Source organism: Oncorhynchus keta, chromosome 19 (assembly GCF_023373465.1).
Source record: "Oncorhynchus keta strain PuntledgeMale-10-30-2019 chromosome 19, Oket_V2, whole genome shotgun sequence".
Lineage (NCBI taxonomy): Eukaryota > Metazoa > Chordata > Actinopteri > Salmoniformes > Salmonidae > Oncorhynchus > Oncorhynchus keta.
In genome coordinates, this window is record NC_068439.1 from 5367868 (window position 1) to 5382623 (window position 14756).

At 44.0% G+C, this 14756-nt stretch overlaps 1 protein-coding gene across 1 annotated transcript in view; it reads left to right on the plus strand.

The window, feature by feature from the left end:
- Positions 1–331: 331 nt before the first annotated feature.
- The window catches only part of dlgap3 (discs, large (Drosophila) homolog-associated protein 3), a 396097-nt gene continuing 381672 nt past the window's right edge, over positions 332–14756 (plus strand). The window contains exon 1 of the mRNA XM_052469115.1: positions 332–1185. The gene's annotated coding sequence lies outside the window, so the exon portion shown is untranslated. The remainder of the gene's footprint in view (positions 1186–14756) is intronic.

Genomic DNA, 14756 nt, shown 5'->3' on the forward strand with positions numbered 1-14756 from the left:
CAGTAGACTATGGGTACAGTACAACAGTAGACTATGGGTACAGTATAACAGTAGACTATGGGTACAGTACAACAGTAGACTATGGGTACAGTACAACAGTAGACTATGGGTACAGTATAACAGTAGACTATGGGTACAGTATAACAGTAGACTATGGGTACAGTACAACAGTAGACTATGGGTACAGTATAACAGTAGACTATGGGTACAGTATAACAGTAGACTATGGGTACAGTATAACAGTAGAATATGGGTACAGTATAACAGTAGACTATGGGTACAGTACAACAGTAGACTATGGGTACAGTATAACAGTAGACTATGGGTACAGTATAACAGTAGACTATGGGTACAGTATAACAGTAGACTATGGGTACAGTATAACAGTAGACTATGGGTACAGTACAACAGTAGACTATGGGTACAGTACAACAGTAGACTATGGGTACAGTACAACAGTAGACTATGGGTACAGTACAACAGTAGACTATGGGTACAGTATAACAGTAGACTATGGGTACAGTACAACAGTAGACTATGGGTACAGTATAACATTAGACTATGGGTACAGTACAACAGTAGACTATGGGTACAGTATAACAGTAGACTATGGGTACAGTACAACAGTAGACTATGGGTACAGTACAACAGAGACCCAACAGTATAGTAAAGAACATAAAGTATGGACATTGACTAATATAAAATCCAGAATGCTGCCTAATATTCCCCTGTTATTGTCCCAACAGTGTTACAGACAAGCATCACAAGTCTGTGAAAGGCTCGGTCCTATTCTAGTAATACAGGACAGTGACGAAACATAACATCATTAAATCCAGCTGCATAATATGAATATTCTCTTATACTTGACTTGGCCCCTCCTCTAATTTAGGGTCCGCTAGGACTCCGGTGAACCAATCCCGCGCCAGCTGCACACGGAGGGAACCCTGCGTGCCCTTTCGGTTGGGAAGAGAGAGAGAGAGAGAGAGAGAGAGAGAGAGAGAGAGAGAGAGAGAGAGGAGGCTCAAACAGCGAGCAGCGGAGGAAATAACGGACCTGCTTCTTCGCTGGATATCTCTCTTCTCATCCTTAGCGACGCGGAGAATCAACCCGAGGAATACTGGTGTTTAATCAAAACGAAGAAAACGAGTCTAAATCCCCGCCGAACCCACACGTCTCAACCACAAGGTAAGACTGTTGTTCTTTTTTTTTTAAACGAGCAGAGAGAGAAATGAGAGCAGGTGCTTTCACATAAAAGGCTACAGATGTTCCTTCGCGTGAACGAACCGCTGTATTCTGACTTCCACATGTTGTCCCTGTCTTAAGAAACGCAAGGTCTTCGTTTAGAAAGGGTCGCGTTACAGACAGTGGGTCTAGGTCGATGTATTTCTTTGCTATTTAACCGTGTTCAGGGCAAGTCCTGCTCTGCAGTTTGCTCTCGGTCTCTTTGAAGCAGGCGACCGGCTGGTGTCAATAGACATGGGTCAACTTGACAGCGGATGGACAAGTTGCGGCCAAGAATAGCTGCGCAGCGGGAAGGAAGGGGGTCTTTCTTGGCCACAAGACGAGACACACCAAATTAACTCGACAAGAGAAAGATAAGGAGGACAATCGAAACCAAACGCTCATCCCGTTCTGAGGGAAACGGTTCCTCGGTCAGTAAGTATTGAAATGAATGCGGTTACGTTGGTGCGTAAATGTTCCATGACACATGAACGCGAGTGTATGTCCGGAAGAGCCGCACGGGTTTTCACGTTTAAACCGAAAACAGTGGCGGGAGCGCTAATTAATCACATGGGTTCGAGTGTATCCGAGGCGAAGTGCGGGAGGGCCACAGATGTGACGATTCCGCCAGAAAGACCACCCAGGTGGGTTCTCCGTCTCCTCCCTGGGTAGAGCGCGATCACCAATACTTTGTAAACAGCTACAAGATCAAATACACACGTTATAATTAGACCGTGAGCTGTAACCGTTGTACTGCAGGTCGGCAGGCAGCTTGTATGGCAGTTATCGCTCTCTCTCTTAGTTCAATTCAAATGGCTTTTTTTTTTTACATGGGAAACATGTCTCTATCAGTTATCCACCACGGCTGAATGCCTGTTGTTTTATGATAGGCCTGGTCTATACTAAACCTTACTTAAAAAAAACAATTAAGACAACGTTCTCCAGTTTGTGTTGACTAAGCAATTATGTTCTCGCCACAAGTTAATTGGAGAAGGGTCAGTTGGATCAAACGTCTAACGACGAGCCGTCACCAGGATTATGGTGTTTGATTGGCTGAAACGTGTTCTCGATTTGGTCCATTGATTTTTGATTGATTGATTGATTCCCCTGCTCCGCTCTGGGATGGGGGAAGCATATGGAGCCGGGGCGCAGTGGCCGTGCGTAAAACACATTTGAATCGATGTTTAAATGGGGTGTGTGTGTGTGTGTGTGTGTGTGTGTGTGTGTGTGTGTGTGTTAGCGTGTGCGTGCTATTATCCTCTCATTCGTGTGAAAATGCCTCTAAATCACCAGCACACCACAGCAACATAAATTCTGTTCAAACCCTTCCATTTTAATGGTTGATGTTTCGCAGCTAGGCTTTTTCATGCAGAAATAACATTTCACTTACTAGTTTAATTTATATGCTTCCTTGTCTCACTGTTGGAGTCCCAAATCTCACACTATTCCCTACATAGCGCACTATGTGCTCTGGTCAAAATGGCACAAGATAAGGAATAGGGTGCCATTTGGGACCCTATCATTTCACATGACTCTACATGTATTTGTGGCATATTATCCATATATATTTACTTGTTATACACTATAAGGTTCTGTATTTACTTTCTTAGTCAACCTTGTGTTCTGTTTCTGTGTGTTCTGGAATGTAGCCCTGTTTCTTTGTGTTCTGGAATGTAGCCCTGTTTCTTTGTGTTCTGGAACGTAGCCCTGTTTCTTTGTGTTCTGGAACGTAGCCCTGTTTCTTTGTGTTCTGGAACGTAGCCCTGTTTCTTTGTGTTCTGGAACGTAGCCCTGTTTCTGTGTGTTCTGGAACGTAGCCCTGTTTCTTTGTGTTCTGGAACGTAGCCCTGTTTCTTTGTGTTCTGGAACGTAGCCCTGTTTCTTTGTGTTCTGGAATGTAGCCCTGTTTCTTTGTGTTCTGGAACGTAGCCCTGTTTCTGTGTGTTCTGGAATGTAGCCCTGTTTCTTTGTGTTCTGGAACGTAGCCCTGTTTCTGTGTGTTCTGGAACGTAGCCCTGTTTCTTTGTGTTCTGGAACGTAGCCCTGTTTCTGTGTGTTCTGGAATGTAGCCCTGTTTCTTTGTGTTCTGGAACGTAGCCCTGTTTCTGTGTGTTCTGGAACGTAGCCCTGTTTCTTTGTGTTCTGGAACGTAGCCCTGTTTCTTTGTGTTCTGGAACGTAGCCCTGTTTCTGTGTGTTCTGGAACGTAGCCCTGTTTCTGTGTGTTCTGGAACGTAGCCCTGTTTCTTTGTGTTCTGGAACGTAGCCCTGTTTCTATGTGTTCTGGAACGTAGCCCTGTTTCTTTGTGTTCTGGGACGTAGCCCTGTTTCTTTGTGTTCTGGAACGTAGCCCTGTTTCTTTGTGTTCTGGAACGTAGCCCTGTTTCTTTGTGTTCTGGGACGTAGCCCTGTTTCTGTGTGTTCTGGGACATAGCCCTGTTTCCTTGTGTTCTGGGACGTAGCCCTGTTTCTTTGTGTTCTGGAACGTAGCCCTGTTTCCTTGTGTTCTGGAACGTAGCCCTGTTTCTTTGTGTTCTGGAACGTAGCCCTGTTTCTTTGTGTTCTGGAACGTAGCCCTGTTTCTTTGTGTTCTGGAACGTAGCCCTGTTTCTGTGTGTTCTGGAACGTAGCCCTGTTTCTTTGTGTTCTGGAACGTAGCCCTGTTTCTTTGTGTTCTGGAACGTAGCCCTGTTTCTTTGTGTTCTGGGACGTAGCCCTGTTTCTTTGTGTTCTGGAACGTAGCCCTGTTTCTTTGTGTTCTGGGACGTAGCCCTGTTTCTTTGTGTTCTGGAACGTAGCCCTGTTTCTTTGTGTTCTGGAACGTAGCCCTGTTTCTTTGTGTTCTGGAACGTAGCCCTGTTTCTTTGTGTTCTGGAACGTAGCCCTGTTTCTTTGTGTTCTGGAACGTAGCCCTGTTTCTTTGTGTTCTGGAACGTAGCCCTGTTTCTGTGTGTTCTGGAACGTAGCCCTGTTTCTTTGTGTTCTGGAACGTAGCCCTGTTTCTTTGTGTTCTGGAACGTAGCCCTGTTTCTGTGTGTTCTGGGACGTAGCCCTGTTTCTTTGTGTTCTGGGACGTAGCCCTGTTTCTGTGTGTTCTGGGACGTAGCCCTGTTTCTTTGTGTTCTGGAACGTAGCCCTGTTTCTTTGTGTTCTGGAACGTAGCCCTGTTTCTTTGTGTTCTGGAACGTAGCCCTGTTTCTTTGTGTTCTGGAACGTAGCCCTGTTTCTTTGTGTTCTGGGACGTAGCCCTGTTTCTTTGTGTTCTGGAACGTAGCCCTGTTTCTTTGTGTTCTGGGACGTAGCCCTGTTTCTGTGTGTTCTGGAACGTAGCCCTGTTTCTATGTGTTCTGGAACGTAGCCCTGTTTCTGTGTGTTCTGGGACGTAGCCCTGTTTCCTTGTGTTCTGGAACGTAACCCTGTTTCTTTGTATTCTGGAACTTAGCCCTGTTTCTTTGTGTTCTGGAACGTAGCCCTGTTTCTTTGTGTTCTGGAACGTAGCCCTGTTTCTGTGTGTTCTGGGACGTAGCCCTGTTTCTGTGTGTTCTGGGACGTAGCCCTGTTTCTGTGTGTTCTGGGACGTAGCCCTGTTTCTGTGTGTTCTGGGACGTAGCCCTGTTTCTTTGTGTTCTGGAACGTAGCCCTGTTTCTTTGTGTTCTGGAACGTAGCCCTGTTTCTTTGTGTTCTGGAACGTAGCCCTGTTTCTTTGTGTTCTGGAACGTAGCCCTGTTTCTTTGTGTTCTGGAACGTAGCCCTGTTTCTTTGTGTTCTGGAACGTAGCCCTGTTTCTTTGTGTTCTGGAACGTAGCCCTGTTTCTTTGTGTTCTGGAACATAGCCCTGTTTCTTTGTGTTCTGGAACATAGCCCTGTTCCTGTGTGTTCTGGAACGTAGCCCAGTCTTTCATTGATTCCACCTGTGTTAGTAACTCACCTGGTCTCATCAGCTCCTTATTTAGTTCAGTTCAATCTGTTTGTGTCTTTGTGAGGTATTGTTTGTTTTGACTCTACTAAGCCTTTTTCTAGCTTGTTTGTAAGAGACAGTTATAGCCTTCAGTCCTAGTTTTGATTCACCTGCCTGTGTATGACCATTGCATGCCTGTGACCACGATTCCTGCCTTCTGAGAAGGATAAATAAACCCCTGCCGCGCTCTGTGCGTGAATCTACACCTTTTTCATTTACAAGTTTAAGGACCAGACATTACATGAGTTATATTTTTTTGAGGAAATGGAATGAACTTGCATTTATTCAGGGTAGAAAAATAACCACAAGGCCTCAACACCACAATTATGACAAACTACTACAATCAAATAAACTACTACATTCGAAATAAGTGCAATCCTCAATGAATTAATTCAACACCAGAGTCCTAAACTGCCTGGGGAAATCAAGGATTTTTTTTTAGGTTATTCCAACAATTCCAACACTAAAACAAAAGGAGTATTTAATTGGTCAAGACCAGAGGGACCTCAGAGTTATACATCCTGTAAGAGGATCTTTTATTCGTTAGCACAAACAAATACTAATCAGTTGGAAGCTTGTGTAGAAGAGCTTTGCAAACAAAAAGGGAACAATGATGTGATATACCGGACTTTAATGAGGACTGGAGGTTAGAATGAGGATTCAGTGGAGAATTGAGAATGGACTAGAGGTTTAGAATGAGGATTCAGTGGAGAATTGAGAATGGACTGGAGGTTTAGAATGAGGATTCAGTGGAGAATTGAGAATGGACTGGAGGTTAGAATGAGGATTCAGTGGAGAATTGAGAATGGACTGGAGGTTTAGAATGAGGATTCAGTGGAGAATTGAGAATGGACTGGAGGTTTAGAATGAGGATTCAGTGGAGAATTGAGAATGGACTGGAGGTTAGAATGAGGATTCAGTGGAGAATTGAGAATGGACTGGAGGTTTAGAATGAGGATTCAGTGGAGAATTGAGAATGGACTGGAGGTTAGAATGAGGATTCAGTGGAGAATTGAGAATGGACTGGAGGTTAGAATGAGGATTCAGTGGAGAATTGAGAATGGACTGGAGGTTAGAATGAGGATTCAGTGGAGAATTGAGAATGGACTGGAGGTTTAGAATGAGGATTCAGTGGAGAATTGAGAATGGACTGGAGGTTTAGAATGAGGATTCAGTGGAGAATTGAGAATGGACTGGAGGTTAGAATGAGGATTCAGTGGAGAATTGAGAATGGACTGGAGGTTAGAATGAGGATTCAGTGGAGAATTGAGAATGGACTGGAGGTTTAGAATGAGGATTCAGTGGAGAATTGAGAATGGACTGGAGGTTTAGAATGAGGATTCAGTGGAGAATTGAGAATGGACTGGAGGTTTAGAATGAGGATTCAGTGGAGAATTGAGAATGGACTGGAGGTTTAGAATGAGGATTCAGTGGAGAATTGAGAATGGACTGGAGGTTTAGAATGAGGATTCAGTGGAGAATTGAGAATGGACTGGAGGTTAGAATGAGGATTCAGTGGAGAATTGAGAATGGACTGGAGGTTTAGAATGAGGATTCAGTGGAGAATTGAGAATGGACTGGAGGTTTAGAATGAGGATTCAGTGGAGAATTGAGAATGGACTGGAGGTTAGAATGAGGATTCAGTGGAGAATTGAGAATGGACTGGAGGTTTAGAATGAGGATTCAGTGGAGAATTGAGAATGGACTGGAGGTTAGAATGAGGATTCAGTGGAGAATTGAGACCGGATGAAGCCAAGGGCTGCAGATGAAGCATCCGGAGGGTTTCCCAATGTAACGTTCGTCCTCTTCCTCTGATGAGGAGTAAGAGAAGGTCGGACCAATTTTCAGCGTGGTAAGTATTTATTTTAATAATAAGACAAACTGAACACTACAGAAATACAAAACAACAAAGAGAAACAAACTAAACGGTCCCGTGTGGTAACAAACACTAACACGGAAAATAATCACATCACAACTCAACAGTGAAACCAGGCTACCTAAATATGGTTCTCAATCAGGGACAACGATAAACAGCTGCCTCTGATTGAGAATCATACCAGGCCAAAAACAGAAATCCCAAAACATAGAAAAACGAACACAGACAACCCACCCAACTCACGCCCTGACCATACCATAACAAAGACATCATAAAATAACTGAGGTCAGAACGTGACACCCAAACTCAGTCCTCGGGACCCCAATGGTTCACGTTTAGTTATTTCGCCCCTAACACTACACAGCTGATTCAAGTAATCAACTCATCATCAAGCTTTGATCATTTGACTCAGCTGTGTAGTGCTAGGGGCAAACTACCATCACGTGGACCACTTGTGGTCCCAAGAACAGTTTGGGAAAGTTGCTGTGGTGAAGGTTATCAGGTAGACGTCAGGTCCTGGTAGTTTGGTTGCTGTGGTGAAGGTTATCAGGTAGACGTCAGGTCCTGGTAGTTTGGTTGCTGTGGTGAAGGTTATCAGGTAGACGTCAGGTCCTGGTAGTTTGGTTGCTGTGGTGAAGGTTATCAGGTAGACGTCAGGTCCTGGTAGTTTGGTTGCTGTGGTGAAGGTTATCAGGTAGACGTCAGGTCCTGGTAGTTTGGTTGCTGTGGTGAAGGTTATCAGGTAGACGTCAGGTCGTGGTAGTTTGGTTGCTGTGGTGAAGGTTATCAGGTAGACGTCAGGTCCTGGTAGTTTGGTTGCTGTGGTGAAGGTTATCAGGTAGACGTCAGGTCCTGGTAGTTTGGTTGCTGTGGTGAAGGTTATCAGGTAGACGTCATGTCCTGGTAGTTTGGTTGCTGTGGTGAAGGTTATCAGGTAGACGTCAGGTCCTGGTAGTTTGGTTGCTGTGGTGAAGGTTATCAGGTAGACGTCAGGTCCTGGTAGTTTGGTTGCTGTGGTGAAGGTTATCAGGTAGACGTCAGGTCCTGGTAGTTTGGTTGCTGTGGTGAAGGTTATCAGGTAGACGTCAGGTCCTGGTAGTTTGGTTGCTGTGGTGAAGGTTATCAGGTAGACGTCAGGTCCTGGTAGTTTGGTTGCTGTGGTGAAGGTTATCAGGTAGACGTCAGGTCCTGGTAGTTTGGTTGCTGTGGTGAAGGTTATCAGGTAGACGTCAGGTCCTGGTAGTTTGGTTGCTGTGGTGAAGGTAGAGAAAGGTGACGAAGGAGATGCGATACAAAACAGAGAGGAGGAGTGACTATTTTGTTTAAATAGGGTGGTAGTGGTGATTGAGAAGAGTGAGAACATGTGGAGTTAATTATTGGCTAGTAGTAGCTGGAGCTCATTTGAGGAGCTGCTTTCAAGGCAACTAGTTAAGTGTTGCTAGGAGGCTGCGTTCAAGGCAACTAGTTAAGTGTTGCTAGGGGGCTGCGTTCAAGGCAACTAGTTAAGTGTTGCTAGGGGGCTGCGTTCAAGGCAACTAGTTAAGTGTTGCTAGGGGGCTGCGTTCAAGGCAACTAGTTAAGTGTTGCTAGGGGGCTGCGTTCAAGGCAACTAGTTAAGTGTTGCTAGGGGGCTGCGTTCAAGGCAACTAGTTAAGTGTTGCTAGGGGGCTGCGTTCAAGGCAACTAGTTAAGTGTTGCTAGGGTACTGTGTTCAAGGCAACTAGTTAAGTGTTGCTAGGGGCTGGGTTAAAGGCAACTAGTTAAGTGTTGCTAGGGGGCTGCGTTCAAGGCAACTAGTTAAGTGTTGCTAGGGGGCTGCGTTCAAGGCAACTAGTTAAGTGTTGCTAGGGGGCTGCGTTCAAGGCAACTAGTTAAGTGTTGCTAGGGGGCTGCGTTCAAGGCAACTAGTTAAGTGTTGCTAGGGGGCTGCGTTCAAGGCAACTAGTTAAGTGTTGCTAGGGGGCTGCATTCAAGGCAACTAGTTAAGTGTTGCTAGGAGGCTGCGTTCAAGGCAACTAGTTAAGTGTTGCTAGGGGCTGTGTTCAAGGCAACTAGTTCAGTGTTGCTAGGTACTGTGTTCAAGGCAACTAGTTAAGTGTTGCTAGGGGCTGCGTTCAAGGCAACTAGTTAAGTGTTGCTAGGGGCTGCGTTCAAGGCAACTAGTTACGTGTTGCTAGGGGGCTGCGTTCAAGGCAACTAGTTCAGTGTTGCTAGGGGGCTGCATTCAAGGCAACTAGTTAAGTGTTGCTAGGAGGCTGCGTTCAAGGCAACTAGTTAAGTGTTGCTAGGGGGCTGCGTTCAAGGCAACTAGTTAAGTGTTCTGGACACGACTAACACAACACAACACGACTAACACAACACGACTAACACAACACAACACGACTAACACAACACAACACGACTAACACAACACGACTAACACAACACAACACGACTAACACAACACGACTAACACAACACAACACGACTAACACAACACGACTAACACAACACAACACGACTAACACAACACGACTAACACAACACAACACGACCAACACAACACGACTAACACAACACAACACGACTAACACGACACGACTAACACAACACAACACGACTAACACAACACGACTAACACAACACAACACGACTAACACAACACAACACGACTAACACAACACAACTAACACAACACAACACGACTAACACAACACAACTAACACAACACAACACGACTAACACAACACGACTAACACAACACGACTAACACAACACAACACGACTAACACAACACAACTAACACAACACAACACGACTAACACAACACGACTAACACAACACGACTAACACAACACAACACAACACAACACGACTAACACAACACGACTAACACAACACAACACGACTAACACAACACGACTAACACAACACAACACGACTAACACAACACGACCAACACAACACGACTAACACAACACAACACAACACGACCAACACAACACGACCAACACAACACGACTAACACAACACGACTAACACAACACAACTAACACAACACGACTAACACAACACAACACGACTAACACAACACAACACGACTAACACCAACACGACTAACACAACTAACACAACACAACACAACTAACACAACACAACACAACACGACTAACACAACACGACTAACACAACACGACTAACACAACACAACACGACTAACACAACACAACACGACTAACACAACACAACACGACTAACACAACATGACTAACACAACACAACTAACACAACACAACTAACACAACACGACTAACACAACACGACTAACACAACACAACTAACACAACACAACACAACTAACACAACACGACTAACACAACACGACTAACACAACACGAATAACACAACACAACTAACACAACACAACACGACCAACACAACACGACCAACACAACACTAACACAACACAACTAACACAACACAACACGACCAACACAACACGACTAACACAACACAACTAACTCAACACAACACGACTAACACAACACGACTAACTCAACACAACACGACTAACACAACACGACTAACTCAACACAACACGACTAACACGACACGACTAACACAACACGACTAACACAACACGACTAACACAACACAACTAACACAACACAACTAACACAACACAACACAACTAACACAACACGACTAACACAACACGACTAACACAACACAACACGACTAACACAACACAACACAACTAACACAACACGACTAACACAACACGACTAACACAACACGACACGACCAACACAACACAACTAACACAACACAACACGACTAACACAACACGACTAACACAACACAACACGACTAACACAACACGACTAACACAACACAACACGACTAACACAACACGACTAACACAACACAACACGACTAACACAACACAAAACGACTAACACAACACAACTAACACAACACAACACGACCAACACAACACAACTAACACAACACAACACGACTAACACAACACGACTAACACAACACGACTAACACAACACAACACGACTAACACAACACAACTAACACAACACAACACGACTAACACAACACGACTAACACAACACGACTAACACAACACAACACAACACAACACGACTAACACAACACGACTAACACAACACAACACGACTAACACAACACGACTAACACAACACAACACGACTAACACAACACGACCAACACAACACGACTAACACAACACGACTAACACAACACAACACGACCAACACAACACGACTAACACAACACGACTAACACAACACAACTAACACAACACGACTAACACAACACAACACGACTAACACAACACAACACGACTAACACCAACACGACTAACACAACTAACACAACACAACACAACTAACACAACACAACACAACACGACTAACACAACACGACTAACACAACACGACTAACACAACACAACACGACTAACACAACACAACACAACTAACACAACACAACACGACTAACACAACATGACTAACACAACACAACTAACACAACACAACTAACACAACACGACTAACACAACACGACTAACACAACACAACTAACACAACACAACACAACTAACACAACACGACTAACACAACACGACTAACACAACACGAATAACACAACACAACTAACACAACACAACACGACCAACACAACACGACCAACACAACACGACTAACACAACACAACTAACACAACACAACACGACCAACACAACACGACTAACACAACACAACTAACACAACACAACACGACCAACACAACACGACTAACACAACACAACTAACTCAACACAACACGACTAACACAACATGACTAACTCAACACAACACGACTAACACAACACGACTAACTCAACACAACACGACTAACACGACACGACTAACACAACACGACTAACACAACACGACTAACACAACACAACTAACACAACACAACTAACACAACACAACACAACTAACACAACACGACTAACACAACACGACTAACACAACACAACACGACTAACACAACACAACACAACTAACACAACACGACTAACACAACACGACTAACACAACACGACACGACTAACACGACACGACTAACACAACACGACTAACACAACACGACTAACACAACACAACTAACACAACACAACACGACTAACACAACACGACTAACACAACACGACTAACACAACACGACTAACACAACTAACACGACACAACACGACTAACACAACACAACACGTCTAACACAACACAACACGACTAACACGACACGACTAACACAACACGACTAACACGACACAACACGACTAACACAACACGACTAACACAACACGACAAAACACGACTAACACAACACGACTAACACAACACGACTAACTCAACACAACACGACTAACACGACACGACTAACACAACACGACTAACACAACACAACTAACACAACACAACTAACACAACACGACTAACACAACACGACTAACACGACACGACTAACACGACACGACTAACACAACACGACTAACACAACACGACTAACACAACACAACTAACACAACACAACACGACTAACACAACACGACTAACACAACACGACTAACACAACACGACTAACACGACACAACACGACTAACACAACACAACACGACTAACACAACACAACACGACTAACACGACACGACTTACACAACACGACTAACACGACACAACACGACTAACACAACACGACTAACACAACACGACTAACACGACACAACACGACTAACATGACACAACACGACTAACACAACACGACTAACACAACACGACTAACACGACACAACACAACTAACACAACACGACTAACACAACACAACACGACACAACACGACTAACACAACACGACTAACACAACACGACTAACACAACACGACTAACACAACACAACACGACCAACACGACACAACACGACTAACACAACACGACTAACACAACACGACTAACACAACACGACTAACACAACACAACACGACCAACACAACACAACTAACACAACACAACACGACTAACACAACACGACTAACACAACACGACTAACACAACACAACACGACCAACACAACACAACTAACACAACACAACACGACTAACACAACACGACTAACACAACACAACACGACTAACACGACACGACTAACACAACACAACACGACTAACACAACACGACTAACACAACACAACACGACTAACACAACACAACACGACTAACACAACACGACTAACACAACACAACACGACTAACACAACACAACTAACACAACACAACACGACTAACACAACACGACTAACACAACACGACTAACACAACACGACTAACACAACACAACTAACACAACACAACACGACAAACACAACACGACTAACACAACACGACTAACACAACACAACACAACACAACACGACTAACACAACACGACTAACACAACACAACACGACTAACACAACACGACTAACACAACACAACACGACTAACACAACACGACTAACACAACACAACACGACTAACACAACACGACCAACACAACATGACTAACACAACACGACTAACACAACACAACACGACCAACACAACACGACTAACACAACACGACTAACACAACACAACTAACACAACACGACTAACACAACACAACACGACTAACACAACACAACACGACTCACACCAACACGACTAACACAACTAACCCAACACAACACAACTAACACAACACAACACAACACGACTAACACAACACGACTAACACAACACGACTAACACAACACAACACGACTAACACAACACAACACAACTAACACAACACAACACGACTAACACAACATGACTAACACAACACAACTAACACAACACAACTAACACAACACGACTAACACAACACGACTAACACAACACAACTAACACAACACAACACAACTAACACAACACGACTAACACAACACGACTAACACAACACGAATAACACAACACAACTAACACAACACAACACGACCAACACAACACGACCAACACAACACGACTAACACAACACAACTAACACAACACAACACGACCAACACAACACGACTAACACAACACAACTAACCCAACACAACACGACTAACACAACACGACTAACTCAACACAACACGACTAACACAACACGACTAACTCAACACAACACGACTAACACGACACGACTAACACAACACGACTAACACAACACGACTAACACAACACAACTAACACAACACAACACAACTAACACAACACGACTAACACAACACGACTAACACAACACAACACGACTAACACAACACAACACGACTAACACAACACGACTAACACAACACGACTAACACAACATGACACGACCAACACAACACAACTAACACAACACAACACGACTAACACAACACGACTAACACAACACAACACGACTAACACGACACGACTAACACAACACAACACGACTAACACAACACGACTAACACAACACAACACGACTAACACAACACAACACGACTAACACAACACAACTAACACAACACAACTAACACAACACAACTAACACAACACAACACGACTAACACAACACGACTAACACAACACGACTAACACAACACAACACGACTAACACAACACAACTAACACAACA